The 20,517-nt window shown below is 42.1% G+C and overlaps 1 long non-coding RNA gene across 1 annotated transcript in view; it reads left to right on the top strand.

Annotated features, from left to right (window-relative positions):
* Positions 1–2,403: 2,403 nt before the first annotated feature.
* LOC144792950 (uncharacterized) overlaps positions 2,404–20,517 on the top strand; it is a 221,344-nt gene continuing 203,230 nt past the window's right edge. The window contains exon 1 of the long non-coding RNA XR_013602641.1: positions 2,404–2,482. This is a non-coding gene — a long non-coding RNA (uncharacterized LOC144792950). The remainder of the gene's footprint in view (positions 2,483–20,517) is intronic.

Below are 20,517 nucleotides of genomic sequence, written 5' to 3'. Positions count from 1 at the left end.
GACGGGGCAAAACGTTGATGGAGGCCCTGATCAGTCCAAAACACTTGCCACATTCAGGGAAGCTCTGTGGGTGTTTTTTACAGAAAAGACTGTGTATTGTATAGTAGGCATTCAGATGTTCTGGTGTCCTAAGCTTTGTGTCGAAACACATTTGTGTCCACAGGGCTCACAGGAATTAACTGAATAACCCACAATAGGAGTGCAGATGCACTGCACCCTATGTTTTTATAGTGATATTTTGTGATCCATGCATTTATAGTGACAAATGAGGATAAGCCTGACTGTTCTGTGCCAAGCTACCAGAGGGTAGGAATAGGTTATATTTTAGTGTGTATCTAGCTTAACCAGACTATAATGGTGGATCTTGCTTGTACAGGGTAAATACTCTGAGAGCCAGAACCCCAATTTCTAACACTGATGAATTGCACTAGTTAATGGTTACATTTAAGACTGTCAAGAAACTCTGCTGCCACAATATATTTGCTATACAAAATATAATGAGCAACCCAAATAAATGAGATGGAAAGGTAAACCAGGATAAGGAAGGTGGATACCCTCATGTCCATACTCATGCTCAAGTCACCTAACACTGCAAGGAAGGCAGTCTCAGTACCCATTCCCAACCGAAAGCCCACCTGACTAGAGTCCAGAAGTTGGTGCTCCTCTAAGTACCTGGAGATCCAGCGAGCAAACTATTTCTTGCTTATTCCAATTTCAGCAAGTTCCAGCCAACGCGTTTCATTCATATACAATGAACTTCTTCAGGGCTGTAAGTATCAATTTAAAACACGTGAATATATGTACACAAACACACATTCATATATACATGACACAAGACTTTTGTGACAAAGCGTTGGGCCTGGAAAAGGAACAATGATGCAGAAGGGGAAACGTGAGTGGTGATGAAAAAGGATTGTGATCCTAAAGGATCAACAATGCAAGGATGCAGGGAAAAGGGGGGGGGCCTAGGGGGGCAAAGATGAAGTACGTGTGGTGAGTTCAAAACAGAGCCGGAAGGAATAGAATCATCATTACGATATCAGAAGATTGGGTGCATTATGATACCCAAACAACTAAGATTACATAACAGGGTTACATAGCATCAAGGTGACAAGGTTACATGTAGGACGTGTATGGAATGCATTAACGTGTTGGACATGAAATGGATCGTTGTAAAAAGAGGAAAAGAAAAAAGGAGAAAATCCTCTCCCAGTGCCACCTGCCCTGAGTTCCTCTGTGGCTGACGCTGCCCCATACTGTATGCTCAAACCCGAGATACGGATCCATCCGTGTCTCTCATAGCCACTAGGGGACCTTTTCTCCCCTGCCTCTGGTGTTCACTACATGCACACATGCATGCATTCTGATTTCCCCACGTTCTTATAGTATATATTTTGTATCTATCCTACCCGGTACGTCATACTACCACACGGACCTGACAGCTACTACCAGTTCGTTATCAGGTCAGTTTATATGCGGCCGATCTTCCCGCTCAGAGGCTCGGCCTGGCATTTCCAGTGCCCGCATTTCCCCCAGACCCAAACCTTCACCACGCCCGGAGCGCAGTTCTTTATCAGTATTCCATGCATTGGTGTTTTTATATTTTCTTCAAATGTATGCGCCGGATTTCCCGGCACCGGCACTTGCCCTTAGACCCTGACTCTCGCCTCGCCCAGGCTAATATTCTCCTGACAGTATTTTCAGTTAGTATATGATTCAGCATATGTGGTTTTGCATTTCACTTTGTGTGAACAGGCATAACCCTGTGCCAACTTCTTGCCCTTCTTCCCTCACCTTGACCTCACTCGGCGCAAAACCACTATTGTTTTCGTCTGCGTATTGTCTCTCATCCCCTCAGTGTGTGAGCCTTTACACTTGTCCGCTCACACCTACCTGTCATCACGGGAGTTCTCCCTCGCCCAGCACACAGGCTGCTCTTTGATGACTTCCTCGCACATTATGTTGTCTGCATATGTGGTCACGCATTTCATTTCTCTGAATGAACTAGCAATCTCCTGGGTCAACTTCTCGCCTCTCACCTTAATCCTCTCTCGGCCTGCAACCACCATTCAACACATTTGCTCATTGTGTCTTTTCCCGTCATGGTGTGAGTCCTTACTCTTGTCCACTCACACCGACCGTATTCAGGGGAGTTCCTCCCTCTAGCCATTGCCTTTTACACATGTGCAGCCTTTAATTGCGCGCTTCCCACGTTTCTGGCACAACAATCTCCCTTTTCCCACGCTTCTAGCATGATAATCACAAGGGGTCCGGACTCTCCCACTCGCTTTTTTCTCCTTTTTTCTCTTTTAGCACACCCCTCTCTCGCGCCACCACTTTCTCTTCGTTTTGTGTCATGTGAGACATGTGTTCACACGTTCCCTTTCTCCCAACAGACTCATTGCATGCTGGCCCTTAACAAGGAGGCCTACGGAGCCACACTGTACAGGTACACTTTCTCTCCCAGGACCGTCATTCTATGGTATGTACATGCTTTTATTACGTCCCACTCCTTTTGCATGCTTCAGATCTATGTGTTATCTGGTACCACACCCACTGCGGCCTCAGGCCACTTGGCTGAGGGCCCCCTCTGCTCATCTGTGCCCCCACTAACTAGTCTTTTAGACGGTAGTGAGGGGATGGAATATGCGTTATACTAAGCAGATCCTTTGACACAGTATTTTGCTGAGGGAATATTTGAGCAGAACATAATGTGAAGTGAGAATGTGATTAGTTGTTATTTTTATAAGATGATGAATTGTGCGAAATGTAAAACCATGAAACTAAATGTGATTATTGTTCTATTGTTTACAGTGACCCCTGATGAAGGGCGATTTTAGCCCAAAATGCATTGGGTTTTTATGAATTAACACTGCTTCTGACAAATCTCTGCCTCAGTCGTGTTCATGTATAGAGGTCCAGATGGACACACTTCGAACACTAGAAACTTGTAAAAATGCATATTAATCCACGTGAGGGCGATTAAAGATCAAAAGGATGTGGAAAAGAGCAAATGAGATGGAATAGATGGAAGAGATTGATGAATGTTAAGTAATGATGAATGCCAACAAGGCACCCACTGAGTAGTGCAATTGGTTTGGGGCGAGATGACCCCCTATGATATTGTTTAAAACAGGTGCCAACATGGGCTGGCACCACACCAGTTTGCACGCTATTGAAGGAAAATACAGAGGACAAGTTTAAAAACCATTGAATTAAGGTGTGCATCCCATCCCTATTATATGATGTTTATACTCCAAACACCACATACCCACAGTGGCATGATTCCCACCCTGTTTTCTCATTAGAACTCTCAGACATCTTACATTGACCACTAGTAGGGTTTCTGTCCTTAGATTACATTCTTACTGTGTCTCATATGTCATACTATATCCGGGGCAGTACGCTTTCTGCACTCATTGGTGTACAGGCAGATTTTCTCCTTTTTTCTTTTCCTCTTTTTACAACGATCCATTTCATGTCCAACACATTAATGCATTCCATACACGTCCTACATGTAACCTTGTCACCTTGATGCTATGTAAACCTGTTATGTAATCTTAGTTTTTTGGGTATCATGATGCACCCAATGTTCTGATATCGTAATGATGATTCTATTCCTTCCGGCTCTGTTTTGAACTCGCCACACGTACTTCATCTTTGCCCCCCTTGGTCCCCCCCCCTTTTTCCCTGCATCCTTGCATTGTTGATCCTTTAGCAGCACACTCCTTTTTCATCACCACTCACGTTTCCTCTTCTGTTTCACTGTTCCTTTTCCTTGCCCACCGCTTTGTCACAAAAGTCTTGTGTCATGTATATATGAATGTGTTTGTGTACATATATTTATGTGTTTTAAATTGATACTTACAGCCATGAAGAAGTTCATTGTATATGAACGAAACGCCTTGGCTGGCATTTTTTGTATTTGGACACTTATGAAAATAAAGGATTGATTAAGACAAATTAACAAGACTATATGACTTATTGACAAACCACCCTCAATATCGAGTGGTGCACCACTCCAAAGTTTGGGTTCGTTCATCATCTGCATCGCAGCTGGCACCCCACGATGGCAGGTGCCGGAGTAGCTTGTGCACACTCAGCCAGATTCATTATTGTAACAAACACAAAAGGAACACGGCAGGGGAGTGCGGTCACTGCATCCGCTGTTGCCCGCAACCGTACTCAACAAGTTAGTACTGTAGTAACCAATGGTGCTACCATTTTGAATATGGCCACAGGACATTTGGTGGGCTGGATTTATAGAAACAAGCAGAAAATGCATCTCATCCTCAGGGACACAAGGAAGAGAAGAGGAAGCATTCACGAAAGGGGAATCATCAGAATTGCACAATAGTTGAGAATGAGAGGTCCAGTCCGTTGGTTGATTCTTAATAATTGATGGAATTTTGTGATGGAAAAAAATGACAAAAAATCACATTAAGCCTGGGAGAGTGAGATGATAGTGCCTGTGCCATCCAGAGAGCTGAGATCAGAAAACATTTTAAAGAGAAATCTAGAAACACTTGCAGTTTGAAAGATAGAATTATCAAAAAGTATATCTATGGAGGCTGGGGCTATTTTTATAGTGCCTGAGTTGCCCACAATAAGTCATATGGATGATGTCAAAATAAAATTACCACCTCTCTTCAATTCTGTGTGCAGAATTTTACAGAATTGTTAACTTTATGGTTAAGTAAACCAGGATCTGCTAGTCAGAAAGGATCTAATAGTACTCATCATATTAGGGAAGAGCTGATGAAAGGTTGAAGAATGCTGTTGTTAAATTTGCTACAATGCTGATCATGACTGTGGAATACCAGAGATGACCAATGATTTCACCGGGCTAGTCAACATTTAGCTTTTTGGATGGGCAGAACATTTTCATCTAAACATGGCTGGTCACTTAAGAGTGGCCAGGTAAAATAAAATCAATGAGTGATCAGTCCAAGTAAGCAGACTGAATATTTTTACAGTGATTGTGTCAGGGAAATCAAAGATCAATTCAGTAGGATGTTCTGATTCATGGGTGGGACATACCACTACCTTTGCACCACAGTCACACACGCTTCAAATAGGAACAAGATTTATTCCTTGAAAGGTCTTTGACCAAAATTTTAAAATCCCCACAAACAATGTTGTTAGCTGGTACCTGTTAGCTGGTTTTCCAAAAAGACATATAGAGTATTGGGCAGATAATATGCCAGGTCAAAATGACCTCATCTAGCTCATCTCACTAATGCACCAGATGCTCAGCATCAACCTGGTCCCCAAGAAGTGGCTCCTCTGAGAGGCTTTTATGGGTCTGGTCTTCTACAAGAACCTGAAGAGCCTACACCCGCAGAGCATTGTAAAAGGAAAAAGTGAATGAATGAATGAATTAATTGAGTCCCCTATGCCTACAGCAAATTACCAAAGAATACAAAAGAGAATTTAATGGATTTAAGACATCAAAAAGCTCTGCCCCTCCTGCATCTGGGAGACCAGACTATCTAAACCACTCATTTGAGCCTCCTCCAAGATGCAGCATCTTTTTCTGGATTCTTCTGATGCATTTGTGAGACCATGTTTCATTAATCTCTTTGTGCAACACTGTCGGGGTTAATGTTCAGTCTGTGACGCATTGCGCTGGTCTGATACATCCACGAATCTCCATCCTCAGGGTGGATGGAGGGACTATAGACAAGCAACAATAATATTTCTTTGGAACTTACAAATTTGTGAATTTATTCTGTAGTTCATGAGTTAATTTGAGAATCTGTCTTATTATCTTCAGTTGAGTAAAAATATAAGGTCATAAAGTGAGGGACAAATCATTTGGATTCCCATCATTCCAAATTCCGTTCTTTTCTACTACATGTGTTGGTACTGCTGATAATATGGCAGGAAACAAATCCCACAGTTTGTGATGTACATTTATGTTTTAAAGGGCAGTTCTGGATATTTAGAAGTTTAATTGTAAAAAAGAGTATATTGTACAATGTGTTTGTCTACAAACAATCCCATATCATCACAGAGGGCTTGATTATGAGTCTGGCGGTCCACGGGCCACCAGAGTCATGGGGGGTGTGGCACCGTTGGTTTTCCGACCGCCCTATTACAATTAGGGCAGTCGGGCCTCCATTGCCCTGCTGCAGCTGCCAAGGAACTGCTGGTTCATAGCGGTGTTGTGGAAATCTTGAGGCCACAATATGCTTGGTGGGACCCTCGCAGTCCAGCCAAGCACATTACGAGTTTCCTCTCCGTCACGGTTTTCATATTGGTTTCTCCTCCATGAAAACCATGGCGGAGAGGAAACTAAGTGGGCCCTATAGTGCCCCCTTGTACCTCAGGGTCATAGGGTGCATGCAGGGGGACACAACATGTGCCCCCTGTGTGCAGGCAAACCCAGATCCTGCCAGGCATGGACTTTACAGTCCTTGCCATGCAGGAACTGTTTTTGGCGCTCCCGTTGTGGTGCCCATTTTCTGAGGCACCACCGTGGAAACGTAAAAAAAAAAATCCTGCAGGCACAAGAAACACTTGTATTCTGGAGGATGGCCTGACCACGAGTTTAGCGGTGTGGCGGCAGGTCAGACCCAGCGCCGCCCAGGCAAACTCATAATCAGGCCCATAGTATTTTCAAAAATGAAAAGACCATTGTGTTGCTTTACAAACAATCTTCAAGTAAACAGTGTCAAATCCATAAAGATGTTGAAAAAATCATCAAAAATCTTCACAAATAGAAACTATCTTACATCAGCCTGAATAGGGAATGGTGTCTCAACGTGGGAGAGTTGCTGGTTTTGTCAGGTCACGGGAACACCCATTGCACTGTTTTAAATTACCTGCCAGCAAATTTGTTTCAACTTAGAGTCTGTATTTTAAATATGCTTTACCATATAGTCCAAATACAAGGACCTCAGTGATTCACAGTACTATTCATCCTAATGTCTAATGCTGGAGGAGGGGTTTGAGAGGCTGATTGTCAGGATTATGATATGACTTTTACCGACCTGTTTCTCCAATTACTTCTAAAAACCTGTTCTAAAGTGTGGTAGGAGTGGAGAGGGAAGTGGAGAGACATTAAGGGAGGTGTTACAATTGGTGGGCGTGCATATGTTGAGAATGACAAGCAGGATCTCCCCCTCTGGCGCCAAATATCCTTGCACTGGCCCAAACAAAGGAAGAGGACAAGAATAAATGAAAATCATCTGCAGAGCAACCATCAGGAGTAATCCATGGCTCTCACCTGTATTTTAAAGCAACTTGCAGCAACAACGGTATAGCTGTCAATAAAGATACTGACAAGCGTAGCAGCCAATCACAATTCAAGGTGTGGGGTGGGCCACATGCATGCTAACAAATCCATATGTTTTTCCTTTTCGTGCCAATAAACGACACCATACTCTCCCGCTCTCATCTCCCTCTCTTTTTCACAACTTCACACACATATGCTCTCACAGTCTTATGCCACCTTGCCAGGTGCACAGGCCTGCAGCCCAGATGGTACTCAGCTGCCCAGCATTCTTGTGTTCTAAACCTTATTTACCAGTGGGGATGTGATCATGGTCAACATGTGTGATGTGTAATAAACAAAAAAAATGTGCAAATGAAAGCTGCCGGTTGTGTTGTCTTTTACTATTGCATGTTCCAATTAGCCCATACCCAATAACATCTTTGTTCAATAATCATCCTTGCACTGGTAGTTACGTACTGGTCACTGTGCAATTGTGCATTGGTATTTTCGGTGACACGTTTGCGAAATGCAATTTGCGCTTGAAGAAAAAGCCGATCTTGCTACGACCATCCAAGGAAAATGTAATTTTGGAGCAATCATTCACTGAAACTGCCAGTGCTAAACTGCCAGGTCGCCAGGGCACACAGTTCCCAGTCACAGGGGCAACACAGTATCGCGGACGCAAGTTGAAATAGTGACTCTTCAGAATAGTTCGGCAATAATTTGGCGCAGTCTGTTCTGGCGAAACGTGATGCTCGCAAGGTGCCCTCAAGGTCCCTGTTATGGACTTTCCACTAACACAGATGCAGCCAGCTGCTAATCCTTCAAGTCAGGTCTACACTTACGATGCTGAATGCGGGATGCAGAGGGGTCACAGCAGCACTGTTTAGAGTACTATCATTACCATTACAGATAACGCATTAAACGTTGTCTGTTCAGTATATAAATTGAAAACTCGAGTTTCCAGAGCAATCAACCTTGACCCCTTTTTGGCAGCATCAAAGCCCCCAGTCAACAAAAGTCTTATTTGACAGCTATCTAGTTAATGATGTCATCCCAACCGTGGACATTTTGCAGATTCAGCACCACTACCAGGGGAAGAGGCTGTGTTTGGTAAGCAACTCTCCATCCTTAATTAAAATACTCATAATTAGCAGGAGAAATAGTTGGCTGTGATCCCAGGCTCAATCCTTGGCAAGGGTAATGAGATAAACCTACTTAGAACGATGGTGTTCGAAGGGGGGCTCCCAGTGCCTTCTGATTGCAACATTATGCAACACAATAAGTCAACTATGCAACACAGTAAGATTTAATTGAGTAGAATACAGCACACAAATGGTTAGAACTAATGAGCTAAGGTGCCATCTATTGAGGTGCCAGAAAATGTTGCGAATTTTTTTAAACCGTGAAAATCGTTGAAAAATTGTCAATTTTCCTTGAAACTTTAGCCTCTCCAGAGTTATCCTTTGAGCTGTCTTTTTGTGGGCAGATTCGTCATTAATATTTCAGAAAAACTGCCTGTTTATGTTTATTACTGCCGAACATTTCAGTGTCTAGAGTGTTTCCTTACCAGTTGTGTATATGCAGCCCTGTTTCTGCAAAATCCTTTGATATACAAGTATTTACTAATATATTTGAATTTTCTTATCGATTTTAACCCAAGAGGTGATAAAAGCTAAAACATTGTACACAATTTAAATAGAACACGAGCAAGAAATGTAGTGAAACTGTTGTAAATGGAAGATCCTTGAACCAGGTGTACAACACAGGATACGTTTATTGAGCTTAGTTCCAGGGTAAGTTTATCAGGATAAGATAGATAGATGGAAATGTAAACCCCACCAGGAGCAGTCTCCCTGCCGCTCAGCCTGCCTGGTATCAACTGCCACTCACACACACACGTCAGACACCAAACATTCCATGATGTCATCAGGCATTCCAGCACTCATACTAGCTGAGCAGCAAGAAAGACAAAAGTCAATTATAACATATCCCCCTTCCTTATGGAAACAAAATGCAGAAGTGAAAGAAGCAAACACAAACAACAATATATACAATGAATTCTGAAAGAAAAACATTTACATTGCAAAGGACAGCATTTACATTGCATTCTCAAAAATAAAGACATTGAGATAAAGACATTAAGATTAGCCCCATCACCCACCCTTGGGGAACATAAAAAAATTAAACATTGATGCCACTCATTGGCATATCACACAAAACTTGAAACATTTGGTAAACATCCACAAATGGGGCACTCAGCTCCCACAACTGCCATGAAATAGGGAACACATCTCTCTATGATCCACCACTGGGGCACATAGCTCCCACAATCTCCGCGTAATAGGGAAACACACCTCCCTATGATACAAAACAGGGGCACTTAGCTCCCGAAACCACTTAAAAACTGAACTGGGGCACACAGCTCCCACAGCCTCCTCATAATAGGGAAAACATCACCCTATGATCCAGCACTGTGGCACTTCGCTCCAAAAACCTCTTAAAAACGAACTGGGGCACTCAGCTCCCCCAACTTCAGACACCACCCCAAAAACTCCCACAACCTCCATGTAATAGAGAAAAACATCTAAAAAAAACCTGAACTGGAGTATTCACCTCCCACAATGTCCATGTAACAGGGAACAGATCTCCCTATGATCCAGAACGGGGGCACTTTCTGCCCCACGACCTTACCACAAAAGAGTACTCACAATCCATTAAGAGCATACAGTGGCACAAACCACCCAAAACACCATAAAAGAGTACTAGCCATACTAGAAGGACTGAACTGAAATAGGTAAACATAACCTCACTGTAATAGACTCTGCAAGCATTTATCAACAAGCCCACACAGTAATACACGAGAAGTCAAGCATTACAATAGATAGCAATTGTAAACAAAAAACAAGGAAAGTCTTATGCTCCTGTGGACGATCTTCCACCCGAAGTGCGCATCAAAGGTGATCTCTTATTGGAGAGCTCCCTGTTGAGTTTGCCACCCGATCCACTGTGGCGTAGTGACATCCTCTTGGCTGCCGTAAATACTAAACAACGATGTAGTGTGTCCTGCAATTCCGTACAAAATGGTTGACATACCATTTTTATCTCAATGGCAACAAGCGTCTCCATAAAAATAAAATGGATCAATTCCCCATAATTGTGCCGAAAGTAGATGTCAAAGCAAAGACTATAAGGAAAAGAGTACCTGTGAGCCAAGATATGAAGACAATCAGGACATTCCTATCCCACTACACAACTGCAGCCGACTGGTACATTGCGATGTTGACAGACTTTATTGACAACGTGGTTGGTGAAGAGTGCAGACATGGAGTATAATCATATGCAACCACATAGAATACGAGCTTGCAGTGAAATGCCATACGCAATATGGCGGCACGCAACAACCACGCAGTGCCGGATGGCTCACAGCACGACTATGCTGCAGCCCTGAAGTGCGTCATAAGAGATCCCCGAGGACTAATGCATGGACTGCAAGAAGTAAGGTTGCTCGCGCTGGCAATTTGAATTTTAAAAAAATAACGCGAGCTCACAACGGTCTGCACACCCGACCAGCGCTCAACTTCCAAAACAAAACCACAGACCAAACCTGCCTCACCGTGGACACAGGAAACCTGAGTGTTTTCGCTCTCCAGTCGGCAAGGTCATAGACTGTAGTATCAACACGTCATTGTGGAAGTGTTGTATCCATCCAAAGTATGCCAAGAAGTCACCCAGAGTCTCCTAAAACATGTGTCTTGTCACAGGCACCCCTCAACACACTTCCACAAACATAGACCCACGAAGTGCTCGAAGTGAGCGCTACCTGTAACATCCATTGCGGCGCTAAACTTTATGGGTGTCAAATTCACGCTGCTGAGTAGACAGCCAGGCACTGACAGACTTGCAGATGGGTTGTTTGATGTATTGGCAGACAAAGGATTCATGCAATGAAAGTTACAGTTACCAGTTTTTCCAGTTTTCCACGCACATATCACTGCAGCAAATCCCAGGAACGAGTTGCTACTGCCACAGCAAATCAGCAGCTTGTCCCACGACGGTAGATAGAAGAGCTTGGCAAGAGCAGGATGGCAGCAATGTTCGCAGTAGCTGCTCAAAATCCAGCAAAATACGGTAAAACGCCCTGGGCTACAGACTGTCCAGATTACAAAGGACACTGGTGTGGTTTGAGCAAGGCATTTCCTTTCCTAAAGATTACAGTAGTTCCAATATTTTCTAAGTAAGGTCCTCGGTTCCAGTAGGCTCCTTTAAAGACAAGTTCCAATTTCTTTCCTTTGTAGGTTTCTTAGTTCCTTCACACACAGACTCTTTGCTTCACGCGTAGGTTCTTTAAATCGTCAAGTAAAAGTAGTATTTCCCTTGGTGAACCGTTACTACTTGAAACAACTCAAAGTGGTTGTCTCGGTCAACCCGGTTTAGGCCCACTAGATCCCTTCACTTATCTAATACGCTTATACAACAGTAATATGATTAATTATTTATTGTTATAAAAATATTCGTACAAATACAATTGACTGTTAAAAACAATTCATACAAGCCTATGTTAAAAACACATGAACAAATTCATAAAATACAGTTTCTACTATACTTAAAAAAAAATTTAAACCATATAATCAGTTTACAATTGGCATTTGTTTAACTAGGAGATACAGAAAAAGGAGAGACAAACAAAGACATAAAATTTGTCAATACATTTTGCACGTTTTCTGAGATTTAGCATAAACTCAATCCTGGACATATATGGTTCTTTGTCTACAGGTTAGGTTTTTAATCTCTTGATCGTGCAGGGGGGCGTCGACGCGTTTCGATGGTTATTGTTAATGTGTTACCATCTTTATCAAGACTATATTATTGAGTCTCTCCTATTTTTTGGCACTAGTTGGTTGCCGTTAGTATAGATTTCCTTTTCACATACTACAGGTTATCATCGTTTTTTTCATGCGTCAATGATCAAATTTTCATCCTGGTCTGTTTGTACATCTTATCTTCGTTCTTAATCCTTTTTATTTGTGTTCGAAACCAAACCTTCTGATGCTTTTTTTGTGGCTGTACTTCCTTTTGTCGTGTATTTCTATAGGTTCTGAATCAGTCCCCCTATTCCTGACCCTATTCTGGTTAAACTAACTATCAAGTTAACTAACAGTCAGCCCATGAGGCAAGAAAACCCCCATGATGCAGATACCGTTATCTGACGCAGTCACACTACGGCACAGGAACGTGTTATCTGATTAGGTCATAACGCTTTAGATCTAATTAGACAAGCGACATTCCTCCAGCCCCTGATAAGGCATACGACGTTCTCATAACAAATCAAACCTATGACAACCTGGTTAATCCGTGCGGCCATTGTTTTGATTTCACAGAGAACTTTAGTAAAGAATGTGCTAACGAGCAAGTCGTATGACATCTTTATTGACGTATCTATGTCCATCCTTACGTCAATCTCGGCACCTTTAAGGTATAAATATTGCCGACCTTGCCCTATGCAAACACACGCGTGGTGACAAGACGGAGCAGCCATACTTGCCGAAGCCGAGAGCAGAAGCAGACCCCGCTGGCAGCAGCCCCGCCTTCCTGACGCGCTGAGAGACGCGCTGCTATCTCAAGCCGAGAGACCCAGCACCGGCGCTTCTGGGCAGCCCTCGCAGGCAGCCTGGAATATCGAGAGCAGAGAAAGAGATACCATTCCTCATTCATCCTAAATTCCAGGTTCAGAACTGAATAACCCCTCACAGAGAATTCTTTAGTTATTCACTTGGCAAAAACAAACTTAACTTAAACTGTAACTTTCTATTCCCGCCCACGCATTAGACTTAGGTCAGGTACACGGGGTAGGCGTATTTAGAAACACCAGTTGAGTACGTTTAGTCAAATGTATATGTGTATGTAAACATATTTTAATCATTTTTAAACATCATATGGCTCAGAAACCATATCAATGTTTTTACAGTATTATTTTATACTATTGCTTTTAATGTATGCACTTTACTTAACTATAAGTATTGCAATAATATCGATCCATTTCTCTTGTACGAGAAAAGAGACTGATCAATAAATAACACCTTTTTATTGAACACGCCCGTCTCTTCCTTTTCTCTACATTCTGATGAGACTAAGAATGCACGTACTGACTGAGTAAAATAATTGCCTTGTGCTCACACGACTCTTGAGATTGACTCTTGATTAGGGGAGAGCAAAGTTGTCATGTTCTATGGTTGTCAGAAACTAAATCCCTTCTTGTCTAATCAGGGGAGTTAATTCCTTCCTTGAACATTCGAGAAAGTTTCTAGCGAACTCTGAGCTTAGCTGGCAAACCCAAAAATTAAGTCTAGTATCGACAGTAGTAGACCTAGTTAACGTCTGGCCTAGGCCTTTACTGCTGTAGGTACTATTCCAATGCGCAGAGCCTATTGGGAAAATAGGAGCTACACTACATGGCGCCCAACGCGTTTGGAAAGGGCGATAAAACTAACGTAAGACATTTAGAGTAACTCAGTCGTGCTTTCTCACTCAGACCCCTTTTCCCAAATACTCCAAAGACGTCTGGAGTGGGTGAAAGGTAATATCCTCCAAAACCTCACAGGAGGGAACTCCTATGTATGGTTCTTGGTATAGTCAACGTTGAAGGATAAACAGTTCCAAAATATTGTGCATCTAATCTTTGTTCCATAAAGAAACCTGATCTGCAAATAGACATAATACCATCCTGTCTGTAAAATGGGAGACAGTGATGAAGAAAGAGAGGCAGTTAGATTAGCTACTGAACTCGCAGATGCTGATGCTGCCATGCAAGCAGCAGACCCGAATATAACACTCATTCTGGTCATTAAAAGGAGATCTATAACCTTAAAACTTATAGAAAATGGACTGACACCTAGAGGTGGCACAGTCATATTCGTAATTGAGGCACACGAATATCGGCAGACAGAGGTATACTATTCATGGATACATTTTCCAGCAGCTAATGCTGTAACAAAGTACTTCCACTATTACAAAGTAGAGGAACCTCCTAATGAGTACACTCCTTTCGAGGAGGTGGAAGTACCACTCAAATTCCAAGAGCATTTGCTCTTATTTGATGGCGCCCTAAAACATAATAATCACATAACCAGGCTCGGTCCTTTAGGTAGACCAGGAGCAACGTGGCCGGTCTTAGCCGGATACACACCACATCCAGACATCGATAGAATGCCTGCAGCAGAGCTGTTAATACAGCTAAAACAACTACTAAAAATTCATAGACAATTAGTTCAGTATGTAATGCGGACTTCAACAATTCAGCCAGCGATTAAACTTCCACAGCTGACCCCTCACCAGGGGAACACAAATAAAATCACACCACAGAACATCCAATCCTGCCTAGGTAAAGTTCCAGCTAAACGGGAACAAATACCATTCTGGTTGGCACAGAAAATCACCCAAATAGAGACGGTGTTTCCTGACACCACCCCGCTGGAAAAACACAGGATTCTGACTATGTCTCCCAATGGGAATCGCACCACACATTGAGGACTGTGACACTTGGGGTACAGTCTTTGCTTCCATCTATACAAAAACGCACGGTGTTCCATCCATTTCGGTAATACCAGATGTGCTAAAACAAATTCAAGATGAATACGGTCCAGAACCTGCATTAACTCTTGGTATGAAATTACTGAAAGACTTCAAGCAGGTCTCGGCTATATTACTAGCCAACATAAAAGGTGAAGCAGCAAACGTGGCGATCCGCCAGAGGTTAAAAGAGACAGATATAGCAGACCAACCAGCTGAAATTGCCAGAATCATAGAAAAATCCTATGAAGAACTAGGCAGAGATAGCCTAGGTGGAATACCAGTAAAACCGCAACTGACTCCAAGTCCAGAAAAAATATTTTTTAATAATAATTCACCAAAAAAGAACTGGGATGGAAACAAACAATCCAATCCTAAAGAAAAGAAATTCCAGTCCCGAGGAAGGTCTCCTAGGCGAAGAGAGAAATCTCCAAACCAAAGACAGAGGTCACCGCAGAGTGACCCCTCGGGGAATAGATATAACCTTAGAAATAGGGATAATATTAAAAAACCTGATAAATATCAAGACATTGATACACGTCCCTCTCAATCTTTTCAGAATTCCTCGCAGAAATCGGAAAGAAGAGGACGATCAGAACAAAGAGAAGAGCACGCCAAGTCCAAAGACAAGGAACCTGCTCAACTAAAAAAGAAATTACAATTTCCAAAAAAGAAGGTAGCCAGTATCAAGGTAGTTAACAATGCCGAGAATACTGAGGACACAACTGAAAAACGGAGAGTGGGCTCAGACAATGCTAGACAGCGCAGCAGAGGTGAGCATAGCTCGCAAAGTCCTTATGAATCATCTGGAGACAGTGGACACGAATGAATACCTTCAAGTGGAAACTGCAGACACCAGAGTTAGCAAGCCCCACAAGATATACGAGATAACATTACGTATAGAGGGAGATAAGACTAGGAAAATAAGGGGACTATTTTGGGATAACCTCTCCAAAGGCTATGACATCCTTCTAGCTGAAAAAGACTGGCCACCAGAGTTTGTCAGGGAGTGCCCTCATGGCGAAGAAGTAATTATGCCTGCCTTCTCGAATCAAATCCCGATTCATAAAAAATATACACTTGCTAGAAAGTGGGCAGTGGCCTTAGCACCTGCTTTATATAAAAATCATGTAGGATGGGATGAGGATTCTCCTCCTCACAAAATCCAGTTAAAATCACAACCTACTGCACAAAGGCAGTACCCAATTAAGCAAGAAGCTAAAAAACAAGTAAATGAAATACTAGATCAGCTAGAATACCAGGGGGTGATTGAAACTTGCACCTCACAAATGAACAATCCTTTGTTTCCGGTCTCCAAACCAGACAATTCATATCGTCTAGTTTTGGATTACCGACACCTTAACACATGTTGCAAAACCTTTGCAGTGCAAAACTCACACAGTGCTGCACTAATGAATAACATAGTGCGCAAAAAATACAAAACAACCCTGGACATCTCCAATGGATTCTTTTGTCAAAACATAGCACCGGAGAGCAGATATTTAACTGCATTCTCAGTAAATGGCACTCAAAAACAATTCTGTCGGTTAGCCCAGGGGTACAAGAACAGCCCGGGGGTATTCTCAGCGAGAGTAACAGAATTACTACAACTATATGATGATGAAGCATTATCTTATGTCGATGACATTTACTTAACAGATGATGACTTGGAGACTCACTTGAAAAGAGTGAACACCATAATTCTTGGGTTCGCGGCAGAGGGTTACAAATTCAACTTTAAAAAATCCAGAATTGCCCATCTGACAGTCCTATTCTTAGGATATGAGTTATCAAGTGAAGGTAAAAGCCTGGCAGACAATTTCCTAGAGAAATGTGCCGTAATCCAAGCTCCTAAAACACTAAAAAACCTACAGTCAATTCTAGGCTTCCTAAATTTCGGAAGAACATACATTGCAAATTACGCAGAAAGGGTCAAACCCCTTTATGATCTAATTAAACCAGACTTTAAAAGATCCAATTGGACTCAAACACACACAGAAATTTTGAGATCCTTACAAACAGACATGCTAATTAAAACAAAATTAGAAACACGTGATAACACACGCAATCTTGTGATTCGAGTCATCCCAGGGAGATGCGGATTCACATACCTGACCTCTAATGAGGGAGAAATGGTACCAATTGCATTCAAATCACACATGTACACAGAAGCTGAACAGAAATTCAGTAATACAGAAAAAATAATTCGTGTAGTTCAAACCGCAATAGCTAGAGAAAAAGACATAGCTGACGGTAGACATATCACAGTCAGAACAGCAGAATCAGCCTTTGAGGCACTAACAACACCGTGTAATTTACCAACAACAACATTGAATCCGGAATGGATACAATGGGTGAATTCAATCACAACGGACAAAGTATACTACTACTTTGATCCAGAACTAGAAGAATTAAAAAATCTAAAATATGAAAAGACGTATCCTCTGCCAATCGACATTCTGCCTCTACGACATTACGCCTGTGTAATCTATACAGACGGACATGCTCAACCCTCCGTTTGGGGAGAACAAGCATACAACCCCACATGTGAGATTACAAAAGAAGTGTGGCGCGGAGGTATATTAAAACCTCTATTAACAAAATCACACTCAGTAGAAACTAATTCAGAACAACAAACTGAAATAATCGCATTGAAAATGGCGCTAGATAATGCGGATCGCGAATTCCCGACACTTATAGTGTCAGATTCATATTACTGCGTCAAATCATATAACAGCGATTTGCAGACATGGATTCAGAACGGTTACAAAGATGACACAGATGCACCAATAAAGCAGAGAATGCTCTGGGAACAAGTAGCTCTTTTACAAAAAGAACTACCAAAGACTCACGTGACTCACTCACTGAGTCATCAACGTGATGGCGTTCACGTTGTAGGGAATTCATTGGCTGAAACAGCCGCAGCGGCAGCCACTAAATCGGCTCCCGTAGTTCGAAAAAAGCGTACATTAAAATACATTGACGGTGAAACATTGCTGGCGGTGAAAACGTCATCAAAAGGCGACTGCTCAGCGTTACCGATCAACTATCCACTCAATTATACATACATAATCGATGCAAACTCCGTCCCTTTTGCTCGAAACCCTGGAGTGGGGGATAGAGTGATTCCAAACATGGACAGGAGAAGCTTGTTAATCGCAGACGCACATATGGGTGAGGGTCTCAGACACCTCAAACTAAAAGATTCTCTGGAAGATTTACAATCACGGTACTGGTGGCCAGGCATGAGCCTACATCATACCATGTTTGTAAAAAACTGCCCAAACTGCAACAGAAATCGCAGTGGGGAGAGAAAAAATAAAATACGGTGGAATCTGACTGCAGATAACATCACCAGTAAGAAGAATGGCTTGCGATTAACATATACAGGCTAGTTTCCACTTATAATGTAGATCCTCAGCACTCGGCTGACGTCCGGACTGTTATACAAAGATTTGCGAGTCTAAATGGCATATACGCTAAGAGCATGCTACGTTCGACCATTGTTTTCACTCAGGCAATCCAGCCTGGGGGGGAAACATGGCCAAATGAGCACAGTCCAGCGGGAATCTTCTCACTTCCTTCCTGAGGGTACGGGATGGTGTAAAGAAAAAACCAAGGCAGAAAGCAATCTATAATAGAAAGGATATTAGGTTCGGGAGCTGGGTGGGTCAAACATCTAATAAGTGTCCAACGTAGTCTAAATAACTTGCCAAGAAATTCTCTGAAGGGATTCAGTCCGTACAAATTATTATTCGGAACTAGGATGTTGATCTCTGACCTTGATAGTCAGACTTCAGTGGTAATAGAAAAAACCTTTGATGTCAAAGACCGTTTGGCTATTTTGCAGGACTTAAACAAAACAAGAAAAGACCTGAGCAACATACAGTTGAAACAACAGCCACCTACCACTGAAGAATCACCACCTGTCCCAGCAAGACCTGTCTGGATTCCAAAAGTCGGGGATCTAGTCAGGGAGAAGATCGCGGTAAAGAAGGAATTTGGGCCTTCTTACAGAAAAGCAGTTCCTGTCTTGTCTGTCAACGGGACAAGATCAGTTGTACTACCGCCACTTGCTGGAAAAAAGGAGAACCGAGTTGTATCCATCGACCTGGTAAAACCACAACATGTGGCCGATAACAAACAGTAGGCCAAGTGGACTCCCAATAAGTAGCAGAACACCAAGGTTTGCTACCAGTACAGAGGTCCTAACAAAGAGGCTCATCACATTCGAAACACCTACAGAAGAACAAGAAGGACTATGCAACAATGCAATAGAACTAAGACCTCTGAAAACCCAAATAAAAACATTTAGCAGAGACACACCAATCTACAATGAAGAACCGAGTGACAATGCAAATAACAAAAATCCTGAAGCAATTGGAACAATTGACAGAACTGCATCCGGGTACTTCATCAACTTTGATGATTCCTCTGAAGGCTTCAGTGAATCAAAGACACAGCCATCATCAAAATCCTTTAAAGACAAAGCTAAGGAACTTTTGAAACAACTGAGAGAAACATATCTGATTTCTCCATGGATTGAATTTTGGGTGGGTTTTGGTGCATTTATCCTCATACTTTGGCTCATCATGGTATTTACTTTGGGACGCTTCATTGAGGGAAAATATGCTAAAATGGACACAGCAAGTCAGAACATCAACTTGATCCTCAAACCACACACATCTTCACACGTCGAGAAAAGAGAACTTTCTTCAGAACTTTCTTCAGCCAACTTCACAGCCAATCCGATACCTGGTGGGGTAGCCTGGGACAACACTGACTATGAAATTTATGGTCCGGTCGAGATCCTGAAGTATCCACACCAAATCAAGATCTCCTTGAGTGATTTTGCAAAACCAAACTCTTTTTCTGATGATTGGGACTTCGAAAGCATTAACAACATGATGTCTGACTTAGTAACGTCTGCTAAATTTACAAAACATGATTATTTGCAAGGTTCTACAAATTATGATAGTATGTATTGCTATAACCATTATGGTAACCATTTTTTGCATAAATCTGCACAACCTAGAAATGTTTTAAATTATAATCAATGGGAACATTGTGCTACACCTCCAAAAGGGAGCTCTAGAACCGTTTATAACAAATATTCATATTTTTCAGGTTTTAACATAAGTAATGCTGAAACATTTTATTTTAAATTGTCAAACAAGACAGGGATGAAAACCATGATAACCAACACAAAATTGATATATTCAGATTAATTCTTTGAAAAAATGAATACTTTTGGATTTGATTATTGGGACAAAAATGTTGATTTGAAAAGTGTTTGGGGTACAAAAGAATGGCAAGTACAGGGTTTAGAAGCTTTGTTTAGAGCCTGCATGATCCCAGAACAAATGATATTTTTAAATGACACTGTTCAACAAACCACCTGTCTTGGCTTAGCCAAAATGAAAGATTTAATTAAACCGTCTATTCCAAAGCCAACAATGTTTAGCAATAGCTCTGACACAGATGAAGAGATAGACGTAAACCATATAATAAACCAAAACAGAACACATCCTGATTGGAAACAATGGTTGATCTGGCCCACAGATACAAATAACTGTCAAGACAGATTCCTGAATAAAACACAGGGTTTCAAAATGACCAGGCCAGACCCTAGATATCCCCAAAGACATCACCCAGGGATAATAACAACCTACAGTGTGGGCAAATTATGCCTTCAATGGCTACAAACTTCCACACTGCCTGAAATTAAG

This window comes from Lissotriton helveticus, chromosome 11, assembly GCF_964261635.1.
Source record: "Lissotriton helveticus chromosome 11, aLisHel1.1, whole genome shotgun sequence".
In the NCBI taxonomy this organism is placed as follows: Eukaryota; Metazoa; Chordata; class Amphibia; order Caudata; family Salamandridae; genus Lissotriton; species Lissotriton helveticus.
This window is presented reverse-complemented; position numbering and strand designations above follow the sequence as displayed.